General features: G+C 46.1%; 1 protein-coding gene across 3 annotated transcripts in view; it reads right to left on the minus strand.

The window, feature by feature from the left end:
- HIPK3 (homeodomain interacting protein kinase 3) overlaps window positions 1-15,767 on the minus strand; it is a 94,285-nt gene that overhangs the window by 61,139 nt on the left and 17,379 nt on the right. Inside the window, exon 1 of one of the 3 annotated variants that reach the window (XM_048949658.1) lies at window positions 3,621-3,723. The exons of 1 other annotated variant lie outside the window; for it this stretch is intronic. The gene's annotated coding sequence lies outside the window, so the exon portion shown is untranslated. Of the gene's footprint in view, window positions 1-2,871; window positions 2,995-3,620; window positions 3,724-15,767 lie in introns of those variants that run through there. One more of the 3 variants, XM_048949656.1, reaches the window with a different exon arrangement.

Here is a 15,767-nt window from a genome sequence, read left to right on the forward strand (position 1 = left end):
ATTCGGTTTCGTGTGTGACCCAACCGCAGTTTTGAAGCGGAGTTCCAGATATCTGGAGATCTCTTACACCTCACACAAGAACAAGTTTTTCTTCCAAGACTTGAACTAAAAGTAATCCAGACTTTCCACTCCACCTCCCACTGTCAATCAGGAGAGCTTCAGAAGCACAAATACTATTTCAGTGACTTATGAACAGAGACGTGAACTTTGTAAGAAGTTCCCACTGCCGAGTTCAGCTCTTGCTCCATTTTCAAATACGAAAAAGCATAAGAGACCGCCTCAAAGTAAGTATTTGGCCAGCTGCTAATTTATATAATCCATCTGGAGGAACTTCATAACTTTGCTGAAGAAGCGCAAGGATGTTTTCTTCACCAGAGGAATCCTATGCCAAGAGTTCTGGAATTCTTGCGGAGCTGCAAGGCAGTGCAGTCACTGAAGGGGAGAAGCTTGGAAAACAGAAGCATACGAGCCTGTCTGAGATACAGGAGCTAGACAACAGTTGACAAAACTCAGCAGTGAATGCATAACAGAGAAACACTGCTATTGCCACGGGGACATCCTACTTTCCAGCCTGTTCTTTTCCAGATTCCCCATCAGGGACCATGCCAGCGTCACCTGCCCCATCCTGCCACCTGCCAGCAAAGCAGGCCGCGCCAGCTCTGACATTTCTACATTTGCTCCCCACAGAGCCGTGCTGCCCACACTAGCTGGTATATGCACCAGTTGTGCACCACAGTGCATGAACGTCAGCTCAACTAGAAAGTTTTTTCTAGCATACAGCTCTGCATTTAACATCAGTCCAAAATACAGGGCACAGTGAATATTATCAGTCCCAATATTATCAGTGTACTTTTTCTCCTGCTTGCACACAACAGCCAACAACGAAACTCTCATTTCTAAAAGCGAGGCTTTGTTGAGAGCATCTCTTTTTATACAACCAGCCCACTGGCAGAACAGAAACCAGCAAAAAGAGGATTCTACTTAAACGAAAGTTGAAAAGTAAAACCGATGTAAGAGCATGACCCCCTAAAATAGCAGGAACAAAAACATTCCTAACCATGTAAGTTTGGGGAAGGAGAGCTCAACGAGCCTATGTGTTTGGGTGAAGGTCAGCAGCTACCTCTCCACCTCTGTTCTACCCACAGGGGGTAAACAAGCACCGAGCCCCAGGAAGCCCCCATTCAAGTCGGTGGGAGCTAAACGGGAGCAATCAACCCGAAAACAGCTTTGAGAAAATCCCCTGCAGAACACAACGTCTGTTTCGAAGCTGCTGCTGCTGCTGCTACAAGGCACAGCACGAGAGGGGCAGCACACACCAAGAGCACGACCCCCACGAATGATGCCGACTGCCGGACGAGGAGCCGAAGGCAGCTCCTCCCCACATCCTGTCTCTATTTTGTCCCCGGCACCTCGTTGTAGGGAAGCTGCCTGAGAGGCAGGAGGGAGGAAAGTCGCAAACACAAGAAGCTTCAAACAAAGAAATACCTCAGATGGCAGCAGAGCCCTGCGTCGGGGGCAGCCCCCCGAGCAGTACTTTAACCCCGCTTCACACAGGGATGGCAGCCAGGTGACCCCGAGGCACGAAGACACACGGAGCCGTGCAGCCACAGCATCTCCCCAAACGCAGCCTCTGGGCACAGCCGTGCCACGCCCCAGCAAGGAGCAGAACCAGCAGCACAAGGCGAGTCGACAGCAAGCAGCACGGTGCACAGAAAGCCATTCCTGCTTCGTGCGGTCACACACAGCTCAGCGCAGTGCTGCTATAAATGGTTGGTGCTGGGACAGACCGCGCTGCCCCGTCCCGCTCTGTTTTCTCCTGGTAAGCTCACAGTAACACCTCGCTCCATTTACTTGCGATCTCACCACGCTGCCTCATAATACAGCCTTGACCTATTTTCCAGATGCTTAATTAATCTCTTTGCTGGCTGCCACGCTTACAAGACAGCTCTTTCTTGTGCGAATTTTAAACTCGGCTTACAGAAGCCTCCCACAAGTCATTTTGTTAAGGAACTGTTACGTCAGAAAGTAACTCGGAGCCTGAGCGCTCCCGCGTTGTTGTGAAGCCAGGGAGGGCACAAACTTTTCGCACACGTAACGGAAGGTAACGCAGAAGCCAAACCGCTGAAACGTGCACCGCTATCAGCAGCGTGACAGCACGCAGCCGCGCCGCCGCCGGCACCGGCGCTCCCCGCAGCCCCAGGGCACGGCGGCGCCGGCAAGGCAAGGCTGCCCGCGGGAGGTGGGCGCAGGGCTGCGGGCTGCTGGGCGGCTTCGGCACCGCCGCACCGACACGGCACGAGGGGAGCCGGCGGCCGCGCCTCGAGCGGGGCACGGCGTACAGCGGTCAGCCTGGGCAAAAATGAGTTCTGTATAGGTAAACACACAGTGCTCGCGGTTGAAGGGTTCGCATTAAAAGACAAAAAAATAAATAAATAATAAATAATAATAAAAAAAGCTCCAAATCGCATAATTTCCAACGGTGCTAAACACGCTGTGCTACGATTTCCAGCGTGCGGACCGGCCCCGCAGCACGGCTCCCCGCTTCCAGCCGCAGCCCGGCCCGCCCGGCAGCCCGCGGGAGGGGCGGCCCCGCGCTTGTTTACGGCAACCAGCGGCCAACGACGCGGCGCACAGGCCGGTAAATGGGCACGGCGGGCGCGGGGAGCCGCCTCCCACCGCCGAGGAGCCGGGAAAGAAGAAACTTCGGGGTGAGGGCGGCGGAAAGCGGAGCCGCCCGGGCCGAACGCCGGGCTCCGAGAGGGCGGCGGTCAGCGCTCGTCAGCGCGCGGGCGGCGGTGCCGGGCCTCGCCCCGCTGCCCCCCGCGGGAAGAGGCAGCGCCCTTCCCCCCGCCCCGCTCCCCCCACGCTCACCTTCATAGATCGGGCCGCGCTGGCGTCCGAGCCGGAGCCGCCGCGCCGGGCGCGTCCGGGAGCGCCGCGGGGAAGCGCCGCGCTCAGCCGCTCAGCCCCGCCGCCCCAGCCGCCGCCCCGGCCGCTGCCATCTTGTCCTGGCGGCTAGGAGGGAAGAGCCCCGGCTCGGCCCGCTCGGCAGCCCGGGCCTCCGCCTCATCTTCCCGGGGAGGGACCCAGCCCGCCCCCGGCCGCCGCCTCCTCCGCCTCCGCCTCCCCGCGCCTCCGCCCCGCTCGCGGCGGCCTAGCGGCGCCCACCGCGGCCCGTCGCCCCGCGGCGGCGGACGACGCCCCGCCGAGGGGACCCACGGCACGGGACGCGCCGGGCTCCGGCCCCGCTCCGCCGCGGCCCCGCGCCCAGCCCGTGGCGCCCCTCCCGCCGCCGGGCCCGCGCCTCCGCCGCGTCCGCAGCGCCCCCGCCCGGCCCTGGCGCGGCGGAGCCGCCCTGCCTGCGCGGAACCGCCCGCGGGACGAGCGGCTCGGCGGAGCCCCGCGGCTGTGCCGTGCCGTGCGGTCCCGTCCCGTCCCTCCCACCCGGTCCCGCTAGCTCCCGGCACCGCGGCGCTCCCAGACGCTCCGGTGTCAGGGAACAGCCACCCTCCAGACCCGCAGATTAGAAGGTGACAAGGCGAGGGCGACTACAAACCCCAAATTCGTGCGAGGACGAAGGCGGTGCCCCGCTCGGCCCCGGGCTATCCGGGCGTACCGACCTTCGTTCTAGGCGCGGCGTGCCATCGAGGAGCGATCCCCACGCGCTAGCGGCTGCCGTCAGACGGCGCGGCTGCCCTGAGCCCCGCGCTGAAGTTCGGCGCTCCTGGCTCGGCTCGTGCCGAAGCAGCGCGGTACGCGCCCCTAACGCCGCGCATCGCTGAAGTGGCAGTGGCTGCGGGTCCGGCCCACTCCCGCAAACGGCGTCCTTCACCCTAAACAGCCCTCAGCTGATGTGGGACGAAGGAAAAAGCGCTGCTCGTGAGCGGAGCCCCAGCCGGGCGCTTCCCACCTCCTGCTCGGAGCGGCCGGCAACTGCCGCCCTTGCACAGCCACGTGCGCCCGTGTCTTCCTCACTCTTAATTTAGGGGTGGGGAAAAAACAGGTGGGAGACGATGCCAGCAAATTATAGCTCTTAAGAGCTGCTCGTTGCATCTTTTTCTAATATTACACATTTTAATAACGCTTGTCTTCACAGCGCTCCTCAAACAATCAGCTTCCTGCACGATTGTTTGCATATGCATTTCATTCACATGCCATCTATGTGCCTACGTTTTGAGAACCATCCATGATTAGTTAAGTACACAAGCTCTAAAACAACTGAAGGAAGGAAAGCACTCGGTATCCACCAATTCTATCCCTACATGTATTTCATCCACAACAATGAAAGCTTATGGTCTACTGAAATAAGAAATGTAAATATACCCCTCCTTGGCTACTAATTTGTCTTGGCATACTTTGACAACTGGCTTTTTAGGAAGTATTTCAAGCATTTCCCTTATTTTTGTCATCTGATAAACAGTAAGCACACCCTTGCCCTGTTTCTCCAGGCTGTACTGGTGGGCACTCGAGGGGTTAATGCTGTGACACCTGTAAGCAAGGGTGTTCTGTTTCAGGCACTTGGCTAACCTGGCACAAGGAGGCCCCTGTCATTTACATTCATTGATAGAGTTCAGCACTGAAACACACACCTCCATGGGCTCTTTGTTCTGCCTCCTTTCCGTGATGCTGCTCAGGGGAAGAGCAGTGAGGTCTTTGTGCCCTGAACGGAAAGAAACAGCAGCCATGGAAGAAGATATTTCTAATGGATGTCAAAATATCATGCAGCAAAAGAAGCTGTGAGGACAAACCCAGGCCCGAAGCCCTTGGCAGCACATTTACCAGTGACACTGTGCTATTTTGGTTATCAAAATCCCAAATGTAGGCAGAGACAAAAAATGCTTTGGCTGGAACAATTTGTTTTACTCATTGAGCTGCTATAAGCTACATTGCCAAATACTTCTTATGTCCACTGCGAATTGTTTATATTGGCTCATGAGTTGTTTATACCTGCCAGGCTCTGAACACTTGAACAAACCTGAGCATCAGAGTCCTGGACAGGGCAGCTCCATCTGAGCCGCTGAGGGAAGCAATACACAGAAGCCAGGCCTAGAGAAGGCAGGCCTCGGGGGCTGTGCTTCCATCCTTTGGGACCTCCCCAGCTGCTAACATAGGAGGGCGATGCCACGAACCAGTGATCTCCTCTCCATGCATCCAGATAGATTCTCTTGATGATCCCCCTCCAGCACTGAATCTCACTTAGCAAATGAAGCACACCCTGCAAAAAGGTAGGCAGCTTTCTTCAGTGAGTCAAACGAGCTTAGGAAGTTCAGCAAGTGTCAGAGCTGACACAAAGAGGAAGGCAGAGCTTTTCTCAGTGCAGCGCTTAGAGCTGCACAGACCTCAGTTTGGTTTTCCAGGTAGAAATGATGAAATCCAAAGAACTCAGAAGCGTGATGGTTGGAAATGTGCTGCTATGAGCACTGCAGGAGCGGTCACCCAAGCTGTAGCATGTTGACCATGACAAGGAGCCGGCAGGGAGGTTGGAACTAGATGATCTTTGAGGTCCCTTCCAACCCAAGCCATTCTGTGATTGTGTGAGTCACTGAAATTAAGCCACAGGAAGCCTCTGATGCTCCCTGTGATGCAACCCAGTGGAAGCAAGTGAGCAGGTTGAGTGCTGAGGATCTGCAAGCCACACTAAATGTGTACTGATGCCATTGACAGTCGGAGCACAGCTTCTGGCTTACTTTAACTCAGAAAGGATAACATTTACTCATTCCAAAGCTGCTCTGCAATGCAATCAAAACACGGCAATTAGGATTCACACAGAGACCTCTTCAGAAATGCACGCTTCATCCAAAGTAAAGCTCTAGTCCGTCCCTCATCTTTCACATCATCAGGGGAAAACTGTGAAACTACACTGTAAAAGTGACATGTACATATCAAGCAGCAAAAAGGCAGCTTAAGTGTCTTTAGTGGGTCATGTAAGAGATGATGCATCGTGGCATATTTCTCAATCAGTAAGGTTAACAAAAGTTAAATAGGTACCAAAATGCAATGCTTCCATTTTTCAGGTACCTGGTGAGGACAAATTGGATATTTTCTAATACCTGAATACTACACAACAAAACTGGGGGAATTTGAAGATACAATTCTAAAGCAGCCAGTGAGAAATAACTGTAAGAGTTAGAATCACATTGATGGATTAAAAGCAACAGAAAATGCAGCTTTAACATTGCTGACTTTATCACCTAAATTTAACCCAGCACTCAAGTTGCAACAACTGGTTACCAAATAAGCAATAACAAAATATTGGACAAACGTATTTTTACTTAAACACACTCAAACACTGTCTTCTATGACAGATATATAAATATATATATATATAAAATAACTTGCTAAAATTAAAAAAAAAAAAAAGCTTATTTCAAACTCAACTTCCTGTGATGCCGTGTCAGCCTGTAAATCTTTTAATAGAAAATATTGTACTTTTTACTGATATTTTAAAAATGAGCATCATTTCTACACTACCCCTGTGAATACTCACAGGGTGCCACCCACTAATATTACCAACCAGTTCATTCTTACAGTTGAGCAATGGCTTCTTTTTTTAGCTGCTGATACATTGCAAGACCAAGGGTTGCAGACAGATGAACACCACAAATGTTCTGGCTGACCTCACTTTCCAGAATGCATCATTCCTACCAACAAACATCATTAAACAGAAGCGGGCGGACAAACTACTGAATTTAAACAATCTTCTGTTACTCAATGAGTAGATGCTAATTAGTAGCCTAATGACTTCAGTAAAACCTGGATAGGATCACAGGGGATGCACTCTTAGCGCGTATTCCAAAGCATTTTGAAGGAAATGTCAGATCCACCGGCTCCAAGCAGGGGTCTGTATGCTGTGGCAAAGAGACTCCTGCCTCCCCTGAGACCTCCCTCCTGTGTAACCAAGCTGCTACAGGAGCAAACTTGGACTGGATATCTTCACAGCTTCCAACCCTTATGATCCTATGAAGCGCAGCTGGGCCGTGGCAGCGCTGAACTGCAGCCATGCTTGTTGCAGAGCTGCCTGGAGGGCAACCCCAGCACCTCACCGTGGAAGCACGTGCCTGCAAGGCGCTGTTACTCACCTGCCTGCGGCTCACAGCTTCCCTGAGAGGCAGCCCTACCAACACACAGAGGGCTCCCAGCTCTGCAGCCTCCCACAAGAGTCTCACCCGTGTGTTTTTCTGCTTTTAAAAGCAGCTATATCTTAAAGTCTTCCATATTTCCCCCCTCGAGATGTCATTAGAAGAATATTTTTAACTGACATTCGTCAAATATTTAAATTACCATGTAAGAGACTCCGGTCTGGAATGAACAACAGAAAAGACACGTTCTAATTACAAGAGTTATGAAATAAGATCAAACCATTATAAGGAAAAAGCATTTCCTTGTTCAAAGAATGTGTTTTCATATGAATTTGTTTATTTACATATACAAGTATTCCAATTAATTTTTTTTTTCAAGTATTACAAAACCAATCTGCACTTATTTTTTGTTATCTTCTGTATCCACATTGCATTTTAGTTACATTTGGGGTGAAGGCAGTCAGGAAGTCAGTTTATTTTTCTGGCTTTATGACATTCTGATATAATTGGCACTGTGTTACTGGAACAAAGACTACCACCCTGCATACAGATGTGCTGATGATTAACAGAAGATGAGGGAGCAGAAGTGGACAGGAAAATGGCAAATCCATACCTGTACATAAAGCCATGGTTATAGACATCGTGTCGTGTCCCACACCACAGTGAATGGCGATGAGATGCAACAGGTGAGAAAATGAAGGAGCAGAGACTGCAGAGACCACTGCACCGAGATGACTGAGCTTTGCTACATCATGATGAGAATCCACCAAAAATACACACACAGATGTTACGTTATCCTCAGGCTTTTGCAACAAGTAAAAGCCCGCATCATCAGATTAGATGTTATTTGACAGAGACCAAAGCTCTCAAGCAAAGCAGAAAACTGGAACTGTCGTGAACACGTTGGGTTTTGCCAACATTACACTTGTGGCTTGGGACTGCAGTTTACGCACTTCTAATGCTTGCTGAACTTCAAGATCATTTTCAGATAAGTTGTTTTCTTATAGAAGCTGTGTCTCTCTAGAATAAGGTAATGTGCTGCCACCTGTTACATCTGTCAGGGATTGAAGAACTTTCATTTGCATATATTGTGCCATATTTAAAAAGAAAATGCACAGCTATTCTGGGCAATTATTATTCAATGCATAAATTAATTTACATTTTCCTGGTTCAATAACAAAAAACACTTCTATACACTTATTTTTCTACATGCAGTTTACAAAGTAATGCGTAAAATAGAAAAAAATACAGTTTGAACCAGTCAAACTTTCTCATTTCAGCTTTGTAAACGTTAAGCACTACTGCAGTAAATGCTCATGGTGCATGAAGCACAGGCGTTTGTCATCTGAACAATCAGTCAGAAAGTGCTGACAGGACATCGTGTGAGGAAGCCTGTCACCTATCACTTGTGTTTCACCAAATAGCTAGAAGCAGCTCAAGGTGATAGCTAAACAGGCAAGTTTTAGGGCTCAGACTGAAATGCCTAGATGCCTAAAAAGAGCAATGAGAGCACTACTTGCTCAGCAGGGATAGGTGTTTGAATGGAGTTGTTTTTGTTTTTCATACATGAATTTCTTGAACATATTTTAAGCTCTGTTTTTGTCCGGCTTTACGCACACCAATCTGCGTCACGTGAAGAGAAATGACAGGGAAGGGAAGGAGGCCGAGGTGGCACGAAGCACAGTGCCAGCCATGGAAGCAGAGGGTGCAGGCGTCTGGGCAGCCCTGGGCACCCAGCTTCAGCAGTCAGCATGGCAGTGCTGCAGGGATCACACACAGCAATGAACCCTACCTGCAGCAACACGCCAAAGGGAGCAAATCCTGCTAGCAGCTGCCTTTCACTTTCCTCTGCACGCCTCGCATCTCCCCTTACACCTCATTTTGCCTTCTGGATCGTCTGTCATAGAACATGGCTGTCACCACCCACAGCACCACTGGCCATAATCACAACATCCTCAGGAAAGGACTGGGGGACCAGCAGCATCAGGGGCTGAAACTGCAACACCCCGCTGAAGCTAATGGACAGCTGTAGACAACACAAGCACTGCTGGCCAAGCAAGCTCCTGATACAAACCCATTGTGGTCAGTAGAATTATTTCCAGGATGAGAAAGGCTCCAGATAGTTACTGGTTGTTGAAGAAAATCTGCACACATTTTATCCAGTTTGTTACGTTCTCAGCTATTAAGAGCAGGAAAGTTCCATTTTCATTGAAGCATCTCCTCATGCTTTGCGTATAACTACTACGTAAAACATCAATCAACATCACCATGCATAAATTAAATTACTAATTAATGAGTCACTATAAATGCATGGGATATCAGCATTAATTTTAATAGGTGTAGAAACAATAGTGCCAGTAGAGCAACCCAAGTTACAGACCAGAATTTCAGGGTCAGAAGTCTCCTAATATACAAAACAAGAAGAGTTTCTTGGAAAATGCTAGCGAGCTTGCTATCGAAGTATTAAATGAGAGACAACAGATGGGTACAGATAGGAAAAGGGTACATGAGGAAAAGGGAGCCAACGTTGGCCAGCACTACAGGCAGAGCCTACCAGCACACCAGCTGCCCACCTGCCTTAGGAGCCCTTCCCTGAACAGCAGAGGGCTGCCACAAAAACATGGACATTGGTTTTCTGTGGTCTGGCACCATGGCAGCTACGTACTGGGGAATTTAAAAGCAGCATAAGCGTTCTGGTTTTAACCTATGCAACCATCAGCCATCAAACATTCTTTAAATGCATTCCTTCAACAGATGCAAATTTATCTGTTACACTAGAAACTAACTACTCTTTCACAGCAGGGCATGAGTCGCTCTCCATTCATATTTTATTAAACAGTTGTATCAATTACATGTGTGAAAGATTGCTCTAGTTGCTGATATGAGGCTTTTAAGCCAGAATAGCATTCCACTCAGCAGATGATACGGGAAAGCACTAGTTGAGTTCAATAATTACTTCTTTAATTTTCTCATGTTTCAATTCCAAAATATCATGTTAATTAAAAATACAATAGTTACCTGGTTCTTCAATGGTGTGTGTTAGCATCAGGCACTTAAAACTAATTTAATCACTGTCTGTAGCCTTTGCACTAAGTGGTGCTTAAAATAAGCTGGTTAACTCCTGTCCTTTAACTGATTTGGTTTGCATACCTAAGAAACAAAACTAAAAGCCACCAAAAATCCAGCTCTTGGTTGTATTTCTGATAATGAGGACGGAGTATCAGGATTGCAGCAACCTGATCACTTATCCTGTTCCCCTTTCATTTCAGTACCAGCCTGTTTCAGCAGCAGCCTTCAGAACGCCTTCTGGACTAGCAGACTCTATGCTATCATGTCCAGCAGCGATTGCATCTATGTTATTTACAATTACTTTACATTGACTTTTGTACCTATCATCATCCTCACTAAGTGGCTGTAGAACTGAGCTTACTCATGAAAACATCTTTGGCGAAGCTCCTTTCTGTGTATTACTCTTCATTTAGTTTCTTCCCAGGTTTTAATTTTTACAGCTTGACATTTATTACACAACCAACAAAGTTGTGGGGCTTCAAAAGTAATTTATTTTTTGAGACCTCTTTCTAACCTTCTAATTCAAACCTTAATTTTGAAACTAATTTAACATGAGAAAGTGAAATCTGTTTTTCACCCCATTCCAAAGTGAATATTATCAGAGGATTGTTTTATCTAGTGCAGAAACCATATATTTTTACAACTAAAAGTAAGCTGTGACATGGAATATGCCCAGCGTTGCTTGCAAACTAGTTAACTTCAAGTCTACAGAAAGCTTCCAAATCCTTAATTTCACAAATAACAATGAGAAGCTTACTACTTTTTCCCAGAAACCTTAAAATAATTTGTTCTCTCTAATCCTCTGCCTACTTGCCTTGCATAGCTGGCGCTAACTGTACCCAGAAATGAGCTAGCTCATCCCCAGATAGGCTTGCCTTAAACAGCCAAGAAAAAATCCTTCAAGACATACCTACACAGCCCCCAGCAGCGATGAAACAGAAGTACATTGGGAAGAAAGTGATTTACATGCCACTGTTTGATTATATTGCAACACACTGACATTATTTATTGTAAATGTCTATAAAAAGTCACTGTACTTTCATGAATCCTTCCAATTTAGTTGAATTGGTCTTTCTTAATGGAAAACCAGGTTTAATCAGTATTCCCCAGAAAAGAATGGTAAGTGCTGCAAAACATGCTGCACCTAATTTAGGTTTTAATCAAAATAAAAACTCTGCTAATATTTTATTCTGTATGGGAACCCTTCAGACAACCCCATCCCCAGACCCGTGCAGGTACTGCAAATCATGTTCATGTGAACAAAACCATGCTGCTTCCCCTTCCATTGATGGGCTTTTCTCTATCACTGAATCTCCAGAAGATGAGTATCTCACTCGGCCAGCTGCTCCAGCAGCTAACTGAAAATGCTCAGCACCAGGTTCTGACCAAGCAGTAGCTTAACAAAGACACGCGCGCTGCCAACCGTGCATTCACCATGTAGCCCAGTTCCATCAGATGCTTCTTAGCAGGATGGGAGTGACACCCACCAGGAACAGCAGACCTGGGGAGCTGCACCAGCCATCACCTAGATTATCTTGTTCTTCCTAGCAACAAGCTGATGGTATTTTGCCAAAGCCGTGGTCTTTTGAATGATTTTCAAACCATCTTCTCATAGCAACAGAGATGCACAGCGACAGGTTTTTCCATCACGAGCAGAATTTCCTCTCACAATGTCATTTTGAGGAAGGGTCAGACCACACTCCCTGTGTCCACAGTCATTGTTGCTTTATGTCACTGACAGTCCGGCAGTAGGGCTGGACTGAAAAACAGCCAAGGAATCAAAGAGGAATGATGGAAAGTCATGCGATTTTTTCCCATTAGTAAGCTTTACTGTAAATTCACTTCACAATTCAGGGAAATAACAGAGCCCTGTAGCAGTCTGGCAGTACAAAACCTTAGGTATTAGCAAAATTTTGATTTTCACTGAACAAAAGGCATTACACTTCACAGCCCCTCAGTGCAGCCAGCACTTTAGAAATCTAGGACTGTTAAAAGTAATCACGTTTAATCATTTTTTATCCTGTATTAAAAACAGGTTATTCTCCTGGGCTGTGTGACTGATATTCAGCACTCAGAGCACTCTGTCCTGCACGCTCAAAGGTTAAGCCCCTTTTCTTTCTCTCCCTGTACCATAATTCTGATTTACTGTGTGATCTGGGTTTCTCCATGCCGCTGCCATCACTGCCTCCCACAGAGGCGTGTGGGGCAAAGGCTGTGCTCCAAGCACACTGCTGCTCAGTGCTCACTGATGGGTTTGTCAGGAGGGAGCAAATTAGAGTAGCTCTCATCCTTCACAGTAGCCAAATGAGCTCCTGCTTCAGTTTTAGGAATAATAAGGCTGTAAGGGTAGCATTTCCTCACCTTCATTCCCTGCTTTTCTGTTAGACCTAGGGTTCTGGCTTGTCTTTTCCTGCAGGTTTCACAAACACCATAATACTCAATCAATTCCCTATCACAGCGCTTCATATTCTCAGAATTAAATTTCTATTATAATTAAGTTTTACTTTGCTTTGGCCTCAGAACACAGCAACTAGCCCTATTCATTCTTATAGCTCATGTTAGATGAATCACAAATGAAGACAAGTTTCCCAGGTCATTCAAGGTGAAAGAGAATTGCAGATTTAATGCCTTCTTACAGAACAAATGATACTATAGAAGAAATACTTGCAGTTAGTTACAAATAACCAATTGCACTGCAAAAGCAGTGGTAAAACTGTCAGACAGTGGTCTTCCAGACTTCATGCTGCACAGATCTTATTAAACACAAAGCCCTGCCTTGCAACATCTAAAACACTGCACACCTGTATGAAATCCCAGCACTGATGAAACTAACCACTACCCACTGAAAAGCCCAACTCCTTCCATCCCTTCTGGAATCTTTATTTCTGTTATTATCATCTTGCTGCACCATCTAGCTGCTCACCTAGAATGCCCAGTAGTTTCTGTGCCTTGAGGTGGGGGAGCCTTTGAACTTTCTACTTGTCTTCTGATTCCTCTCCTTTCCTACTCCTAAGGAGTACCATATTCTACAGTTAAAAAAAAAAAAATGTAAAACTTCAGTTATTTTGTAGTGATATTAAAAAGCTCATTTTATGGAAATAAAAATCCCAGTTTCAGAGCGTAATGAGAAAGAAGGACAATTAAAGCATGGACAGAAATATCAACAACATACGCTTTCTATGAAAAGCATGCTGCAGGAATCATCTGATCTCCATGAATAAGCATTTACTCACCCCTGTTAGCAGATACATATGCCTACTTGCTCTGTAATTTACCATCGAAGGCCAAATAAGATGATGTAATTCATCATCTGCTGAACAAAACAAATTAACCACAAGCAAATTTTATTATTAAAAATAAGACTTTCCTTGAACTGATGTCAGGTGTTATTGTGCTTATTATCTGGAAGGCCATAAAATTCATTCAATGGTTCTTCGTTTCGGCAAAAAAGGTAAAAGAACAGAAACCAGAACAATCAACTCGAACAGAAAGAAGTCATTATTAGCAGCAACCAGTGACAAACTCAAGTGTAGATCTAAGCAATGGCTAATCAAACCTAAGAGGATTTACCTGGTTAATCCTGTGTAGCACAGCTATCCAGATTGCTTTTCAGTCCAATCCATAATGTAACTACTCATTACTTACTCTAAGCTTTCTAGAAACAAGTGGCATATCACGTAACAAGCTAAACAGCATCACCTATTTTTGAACTGGTTTAAATGCATTGCAAAAATAGTTCCAGAATTCCAAACTCTTTGGCATTAATTTCTTCTTCTGAAATCACAAATCAAATGGTAACTGTGAAAATTAGTTACTTGGACAGTGGTTTTTGCCTTTTGGAAGGGAACTGCCTCCAAAGAAAACTGCGGGGGAAAAAAAAGAAAAAGAACCTTCTGTCTGCATACCTCATGTTTAGTTTTGAGTTCATCAAAGCAAACTCATGGGCTGACAAAAAGCATATTGTCAAAGAAACCCAAATGTTCCAGTTTAAAGGCCGCTCTAATTGATACATTTAAGCTATCTGACAAAGAAGCTTCAGAATGTGGCAGGTGTGTGTCATGTATAGTTTTACTGTCTAAGTAAAGCAAACATATGAACAGATTAAAAAAATAGATTAAGTGTTTTATAAGCTACTGCTAGCCTACACTAGCCAGCTGAAGGCTTTAAATAATTTAATCCCTTCAGCAACTGCCAGTCCCAACTGCACGCCTGAAACAAGGTCTGAATTCAGTTTGATACCCAACAGGTGCAGTCTAATACTGCTTCCCTAATTCAGCTACTGATCTACATTTATGCTTGCAGGGGACACCATATTCTTAAATTCACCATGGCATTAATTAAATTAGTCTAAGTGCTCTTGTTTTATCCCATCTTCTACTATCAAATTTACCTCAGACAGTACTCTGTTTCTCTGCCCTCCCTTCCAGAAATGCACTTCAAGCCAGATGGAAGATACAGTTCTTAAGCAGCTCTTAAAATAGGTTTTTTTTGTATAAAACCTACATAAACATATAAAACAGGCTAGGGAAACTGAACAACATGAAACATTGAAAACAGATACTAGAAGCTCAAATTTTAGTATTTAGAAATGGCAAACAGAGCCTCTATAGGTGGATCATCATCTGCACTTGGTCATTTTGGATAATCCTGGCAATAGAAGTTGCCCAGGTACAAATAAGCTATTTCTCATCTCATATGCTTCTCACTGTTACTGACATTTTCTAGTGGCACAAGCTAATGTGTACAAAAGTCAAAACTTAGCAGCCAATAAAAGGCAAAGTGAAAAGGCAGAGCTATGAGGGCTGCCCCAAAAGTAATGTCTCCTCACCTTCCCTTCTGAAGCCAGGGGCAGTTTTAACAAAATGCAGGGAAACGGTGATTCATATCCAAGTCCCCACAGAAGTTTTAAGGATAACCTGCATATTTTTTTTGCAATTGTAGGACAAGAGAAGAGGAACTTCCCACTGCCTTACTTGCCCCTGACAATAGTGCTGGAAGATGAGACAACTCAAGGCAGAATTTCCTTTCCCTCTGCATGTTCATACTTGGGATGCACACCAGGAGTCTTCTCTCACAAGCAATTAAGCATCATGTTTGGCACATGCAAATGAATAACATGATCTTTTAATGCAAATGTAATTCAAAAATGTTGCATGCTAACGTAGTGAGCCGCTGGAGTAGCAGAGCCAGCTCAGACAACAGATCATAAATTCAATGTCATTCATTCAATCAATCCTGTAACATGCCATGAAGGCTTATGAAAATGAAAACAGATTAAATGAATACTAAACTAAGATGTTTCCTAAATCCCAAGATGCTCAAGATATTAATAGCTAGCTAAAATTGCAAAGATTCCCATCCATAAAAAAAATATCTAATTACAACAACAAACTGAACTTTGGTCTAACAGCACAGATCTGTATTCCCAATAATTCTATCAGCACATGAACTATACTCTTAAGCGCATTGCAAACGCCTTTGAAACCAGATAAAGCATTATTACTTCCACTTTCATACCTAACAGTCAAAATAACTTTTAGCTATTAAGCAACAGTTATTCTTTTAAGCATAGAGAGGTGTACTCAGATCTAAATACATGCCTTTTCCTGGAATTGGAAA

The sequence above is a fragment of the Lagopus muta genome, chromosome 6 (assembly GCF_023343835.1).
Source record: "Lagopus muta isolate bLagMut1 chromosome 6, bLagMut1 primary, whole genome shotgun sequence".
Classification (NCBI taxonomy): Eukaryota; Metazoa; Chordata; class Aves; order Galliformes; family Phasianidae; genus Lagopus; species Lagopus muta.